The sequence below is a fragment of the Trichosurus vulpecula genome, chromosome 8, assembly GCF_011100635.1.
Source record: "Trichosurus vulpecula isolate mTriVul1 chromosome 8, mTriVul1.pri, whole genome shotgun sequence".
Lineage (NCBI taxonomy): Eukaryota > Metazoa > Chordata > Mammalia > Diprotodontia > Phalangeridae > Trichosurus > Trichosurus vulpecula.
Genome location: NC_050580.1, coordinates 156,265,598 through 156,272,782, shown reverse-complemented (window position 1 = coordinate 156,272,782; position 7,185 = coordinate 156,265,598). Strand labels below are relative to the sequence as shown.

Here is a 7,185-nt window from a genome sequence, read left to right as displayed (position 1 = left end):
TAAGACACTATGCTAGGTTCTGGAAATACAAAGACAAAAAAATAGCCCTTGTTTTCAAGGAAACCCAACTTTTACCAGATTGCTTTTACAATTTCCAATTTTTTTTTTAAGGTTTTGGAAGGACCCAAGTGCAGCAGTAGAGAAAAGAGTGAGGCTTCTTTTCTCCAGTACTAAAGTGTAGGAATGTATCTCACTATCTTTAAGGTAAAAATTGCCCTTTGTCTCCTACAGTTTTTATTCAATATTTTGGTTGAGGAGAGATTGTATCATTCTCAATTCTTTAACTCCTATATTTTAACTGCTCTCTAGTACATACAAGTCCTGGTCATTTGAATATACACCCATTGTCCATAATGGTCCTCCTTCTCTAGAGAGGAGAGATTGGGGGAGAGAGAGAGGGAGGGGAAGAGAGAGAGGGAGAGGAAGAGAGAGAGGGAGGGGAGATGGAGGAGTTGGGGAGAGAGAGGGGGGAGGGGAGAGGGAGAGGGAGAGAATATTGTGCTGTGTTAGAAATACAAACACAAGCAAAAAGTAGGACTATCTGTGCCCTCAAGGTGCTTACATTCAAATGGGAGAAGATAGCTAGCTACCCGCTAGATGTAAAACTCAGATTCATCATTACTTATTTCCCTAATTCTGGTTCAAACTGTATGGGGCTCTAGAGTAGCATGATTCAGGGCCCTATGCTGAGACAGAACACTCCAAGTCACCACAAAGCTAATTCCCCAAAAGACTTAGGACTCAGCCCCATAGGACATCATGGATACACCCATGCCTCCAGCCCTGCCTGCTCTCTCTCCTTTACATACATCACTGACTCTATTGCCCAAGTAAAGGCCAATTTGTTCCAAGAAAGAAGCCTTCACATAAGGTCATAGGGTCATAGACCTGTGGGCAGGGAATCAGAAGATATCTAGGCCAACTGCCTAGCCCAAGGTCACACAGGTAGTAACCATCAGAGGTGGATTTGAATCCTGGTCTTTTAACTCAAGAGCCTGCCTTCTTTCCACTGAACCACATACTCCTCTTTCTTGAGGCCAAGCTCACAACCACTTTCTCCAGTGTGGGTACAATCAGCCACTGGCCCTTTCAGTTGTTTTCTGTAGCCCCAGAAAGACAAGAACAGCCAAGTGCCTCTGCAGAGCATGGCACATTTACCATCACTGTTCCCTTTTGCCTCCATGACCAGTGGCATCTTACCTTCCCTGCTTTGCTGCCAGTCCCTTGCTGCTTCTCCTCTAGTAACTCAGGCTATGGTGAGAGTGGAAACTGTCACCTCTCTTGCTTCTGGGCTGAAAAAACCATATTATTACCTCTAAAGAAAGGGGAAAAGAAAAGATGATTTTATTAAGATGGGCAGCAGAATCAGCAAGTCTTCAATGAAGGAAACTAATTCCAAGGGCTGCTCCCGTTTTCCATCATTATAATGTGGAGCCTTGGTCCAGGGAGGATTTCTACATTGCTATTAGCCAGGAGCTTTTATTGCCTTTCATTTCAGCCTTTCAATGCATGAATAGTATGCATAATGTTCATGTCTTGCACTGGCAGAGCACCTCCTACTTTGCCTTAGTTGTGGTCTCACTCGACCCTCAAGCATTGTCCTCTTTCTTTTCCAAGAGAGGGGACCGAGTGTCAGAAAGATTAATTGATTTGCTGAAAGTTCTGCCTGGTATTCCGATTCCGAATTCACGGCTCCCAGCATCAGAATATGCTACCTCATGGGTACATCTTTAGACTCAACCCCTAGTAAGTAGTTTTCTTTTTTAAAAAGCCCAGCAATGTAGTTGTTGCTTGTTTTATTTTCGAAGAGGACCAATGGCATCACAGGGTGATGTCTGGACTTCTGAGCGAATTGGATTTGAGCGAGGCAGAGTTGTACAAAGTCATCAGCCTACCTCTCTCTTCCAGAGTCATCCAAGTCCAGTGGCAAGACAAATTCAGGATGACTGACAATGGTCCAGGATTGAGTGGATGACTTTCATGTCTTCAATGTCTGACCAAGTGCTAAGTAATCCACAACCCCTACTTTGGCTGCCTTCATAGTCATTGGAACATAGATCTCATATGACCATTCTGCTGGAGAAGTCTTCATTTGCTTGGGGTGGACACCTTCCCTTACTCACTGACAGGTTTGAGGCTATCTGTTAGCCTCAACTTTGTTCAGCGCATGGGCCCAGATGGTTTTACTGGGGTGTGGCTGCTACACACCACAGCTTCTTGGAGTCACAGGTAGAGTTGAGTGTCAGGTAGACAGACACCAGGGCAGATGAGCAGCCGTGAAAAAGGTTCAGCAGCCCTCACACCAGAGGTGCTAGTCCTCCTTGAGCACCACATACACCCCAGACACAACTATATTAACTATAGAAAGTATGGAAATTTCACATAGTATTGCATCAACTCTGCTCTGAAACATTAGAGGAAAAAAAGTCTTCATATCCAGATAGCAATATTGTTGATTCCATGATGGACCAGACCTATGATTTACTGGATGTAAAGCACTCCCTTTACCAATGCAAATCACTACCTCCATTACAATCTATAGTCATAGTATTTCCTGGGGCATGGACAGGTTAAGTGACTCGGCTGGGTCAGAGATAGAATTGGAACCAATTCTATTACTGACTCCTGGGTCACTTCTCTACACACTACCCCATGCTGCCTCTGTATTCTGTGATAGCATTCACAATAGAATTACTCTTGAACTTCAGTATTAGACAGCCTTTGCTTTGGACACATTTGCCTAGGATATGACCAATTCTATGTCCTTGCCTTCTATACCTGTTTCACCAACCTCTTCCTCTTCACTATGAAAACAGTAGTCAAATGAATCAAGATATTTCTTTCTGGCCACACCCCCTCCCCCTATACAGATTGTTTTTTTCCTATTAGAACTTAAGCTCCTTGAGGGTAAGGGCTGTCTTGCTTGCTTGTATTTGCAGTGTCTGGCACACAGTAAAGCATTTAATAGATGTGTTTTCATTTATTAATTCATTCTCTCACTCTTCTCTTGCGCAGTTCAAGTTCATATGTTTTCCTGGATGTTTGAGATTGCTTCACATTGAATTTTGAATTTCTCAGCAGTAGCTAGCTGTGCCCACTGAGAGAACCTCAATCTTGGCTTCCCTAAGACAAACCGAGCTTCTGGCTTTGTGACAACAAAGACTGTTTTTAGATTTCCTGATGGTGACTGGTAGTCACTCTGGTAACCCCTATGACCTATAAAGTCTTGGCTTGGACATAGCCTTTCATGCCTTCTTTTTCACTGTGATTCTGTTTTTCTTTGCTAACTGGTTCTTCATCAGTCTTGGCAGCTGCAGGCAGCCAGGGCTGGTGTGCGGAGGCCTACATAGAAGCCTGTTCCTCAAGGGCCAGAGGTGATTCATCATTGTCAGATTCTGTTGGGGGCCTGGGAGGAAAACTTGGCTATGAGATGTTAACAGCAAGAGATCAAAAGGGATTATCATCTGCGCCCAAATCGGGGAAGCCCATCCTCATTTTCCATGGAGATTTTGTCTTTCCCTTCTGCCCTCAGCTGATTCCTAAAGGAGTCTTGCAGGGGCAGGTTGGTTAGGGATCCCAGGCATGCCTGACAACTGTCAATACATAGTCAGGATTGCATCTTAGCCTGGAGCACACTAACTAGTATCTTTGTTGCTGGTTGTTCCCAGCAAAGAAGTCATGAATCTTTCATCCACGCTCCAGGCATCTGGACAGCTTGTCCCCTAATCGATCTCCATCCCACCTCACTCCGGAGGCTGAATGCTGAACAGAAAGACGACCACAGATTAAGTATTGAAGGAGAAGCCACATGGATCATTTCCTTAGGGAATGGTAATGTTAATCACCTTCCCTTCAAATTAACCAATCAGTCGGTCAATAAGCATTTATTAAGTGCCTACTATGTGCTAGGTACTTGGGAAATACAAAAATCAAAACTGATTCTCTCTTCCAGAAGAAACTCGTACAAAGTACCCTGCTCTTCTCTTGTCTCTTTCCTTCCCTTCAATCTCCTTTCTCTTCTACTCTTCCCCCGCCTCCCTTCCTGCATTCTTCTCCTTCTACCCTAGCCCTTTTCTCTTCTTCCCTAACTCCTTTCCTCATAAGATCCTAACTTTAGAACATAAAGAGGCCTTACAGGTCGCAGAGGGCAAATGCTTTATTTAACTGATGCAAAGAGCAAAATAATGAAACAATCGAGGCAGTAAGTGAATTAATTGTCCAATGTCACACAAAGCAGCAATACCCGGGTTTGAACCTAGGTCCTCTCCCTCTAAATGCAGACACCTGCCACTACACTGTGCTATGCTGCCCATTCCTCCCATTCTTCTCCACCAGTGGAACAAATCCCAGTGGAAGAAGTATAGACTTAGGAGCATTTCTAAACTCAGGAGGTTGCTGATGAATATTTTCAGTCCTCTTTTGCTGACCCAGGGATAGCTTTGCTCTGGGTCACTCCCAAACTAGTCATTTTCACCCCTGCTTTCCTTTTAAATTCTATTCATCCCAGGCCATTCTGCAATTTTTTCAGGCGCCCAGATTCATCTGCTCTTCTTGTCCCCTGCTTTCCCTTCCCTGTGAGGGTTTTAATCTTTGCTGGGCTGAATCTACGAATGTGTGACATCCCTGACTCTCTCATGAAATGCAAATTAATTAGATTCTAATTACTCTCTCTGTGCTGTTTCTGTTTCACTCTCTTGTTAGGTTAGCCTAACATCTTTGTTGTCAGCTGGGTACTCAGCCCATTAAGAGAGATTCGAGTTCAGCTGGAGATAGGCAGCTACAAAGAGAACTGCTCTTACCTTCCAACTGGGATTTTGTCATGAGCTGCTGTATCAGCAGATTCAGGCAATACTCACTTTCAAAGCTAGGCACAGTTTATCTCTTCTCCCATCCCACCCCAATTCAGTTCAACTCAACAAGTAATTATTAAGTACCCATTACTGCAAGGCTCTGTGTTGAGTGCTGGGCATATAAAGACAAAAAATAAAACTGTCCTTGCTTAAGAGATAGGACACATGCATGGGTAATTAAGTACAAAGTAGTTGCAGGGGGTGTTGATATAATTCTAACACCTTGGTGGTGGAGCATCCATGGAAGAGGTTACATTTGAGCTGAGTTTTGAAAAAAAGAAAGCAAGGGATTCCAAGAGGAAGAGGTGAAGAGGGAGAATATTTGAGGCATGAGGCATGGAACTGGGAGACAGAATTCCATAATAACGCCCCAGTCAATGCTAGACCCATGGAGGATACAAGAGAAGATATGTTCTCTGTAATCAAAGAACTTAGAGTATGGTTGGGAAGAAAAAACATATATAAATAAAGCTGTAACTAGTGCAAGACAATCTTTTTCTCAGGGCATTGACAGGTGCTATCATGATTCCCACTTTACAGATGAGGAAAGTGAGGCTGAGAGTGGTTTAGTGACTTGCCCAAGGTCATAGTTAGTAAGTGGCAGAAAGGGATAAGGACAAGAGGAACAGAGGAGAAAAGAGAGGTTCCTCATGTATAAGATGGAGGTAATAAAACTTGCTACATCACAGAGTAGTCATGAAGAAAGTACAATGTTAGCCTCAAAGTGATATACAAATATGAATTATTCTTGTTATTAGGCACAGAACGACTACTTTAACCTATCAACATGTTCTTTATCTCTGAGCCTCTTTTCAACCGAAACCTGCCCATGATGCTTTGGAAATATATTTGGAACTTGCAGCTACTAGGGTCCATTTGGATTTCTTCTCGAATCGGGGAAATCTTCCAGATGTTCCTTCTGAGCCTGGAAAGTTGTGTGTTCTCTATACTTGTCACCAATTTCAGGATTAAGAAGTTAGTCTTAAACTCAAAGCCCTATCTAGTAGACCAAGCAGAATCCTAAGGACTCCACCAAAATTGGAAAAGGGTTGGCTGGGACTGGAGTGATGGGTGCCCATTCAATTCATTGGCTTACAGACTCAGAATTTTCGAGTTTGGAGTGACCTTAGAGTTCATCAAGTAGATGTGATCTCTCACTCCCTGAATCCCCTATAATTTCTACCTCTTTTCTGCACTTATCACACCCTGCTGTGTATTACAGTTACTTGTGTATGTGTCTTATCTCTTCCATTTAATTATAAGGTCCTTAAGGGTAGGGACTGTATGGACTCATCTTTGTACCTGCACATCTCCCATAGTGCCTAGCAAATAGCAAGCACTTAGTACATATTTGTTGTCTCATTGCCCTGGAAAAGAGATAATGAAACATACTTCTCTACTCTTGGTAAAGGGTAGAGGACTATAGATGTAAAATGTATGCCTGGTCAGATACAGTCATTTGGAGGAGACTGATTTTTGCAATAAGGTACTGTGCAATGGTGGAGGGTGTGATGGGAGGTGTCATTAATAACTTGGCATAGAAACAAGATGCAGCAATGAAATTTTTTATGTACTTTTGTCTTGTGTTCACTGTGGAGTTTTGTTTTATTTATTTATTTATTTATGTATTTGTTTGCTTACTTACTTACTTTTAGTTTACAACATTCAGTTCCACAAGCCTTTGAGTTCTGAATGTTCTCCTCTTCCCTCTCCTCCTCCCTCCCTCCCTTGCTCCCCAAGACAGCCTGCAATCCAACACAGGCTCCACATATACATTCACACTAAATATACCTTCACATTAGTCATGTCATGAAGGAGAACTACAGCCAATGGTATGAACCACAAGAAAGAAGAAACAAAAAAAAGAGAGAGAGAGAGAGAGCAAATAGTATCCTTCAATCTGCATAGTTCTCTATAGTTCTTTCTCTGGATGTGGGTAACATTTTCCATCATGAGTCTTTTGGAGTTGTCTTAGAACCTTGCATTACTGAGAAGAGCTAAGTCTACCAAAGTCAGTCATTGCACAATGTGACTGTTTCTGTGTACAATGTTCTGCTGGTTCTGCTCCCTTCACTCAGCATCAGTTCATATAAGTCTTTCCAGGTTTTTCTGAAGTCTGCCTGCTCATCATTTCTTATAGCATAATAGTATTCCATTACATTCACATACCACAACTTGTTCAGCCATTCCCCAAATCATGGGCATCCCCTCAATTTCCAATCCTTTGCCACCACAAAAAGTGCTACCATAAATATTTTTGTACCCATGGGTCCTTTTCCCATTTGTATGATCTCTTTGGGATATAGCCCTAGAAGTGGTTTTGCTGGTTCAAAGG

The 7,185-nt window shown here is 42.8% G+C and overlaps 1 pseudogene; it reads right to left on the bottom strand.

The window, feature by feature from the left end:
* Positions 1 to 2,645: 2,645 nt before the first annotated feature.
* Positions 2,646 to 6,167, bottom strand: LOC118829650 (annotated as a pseudogene).
* Between the last annotated feature and the right edge of the window lie 1,018 nt (positions 6,168 to 7,185).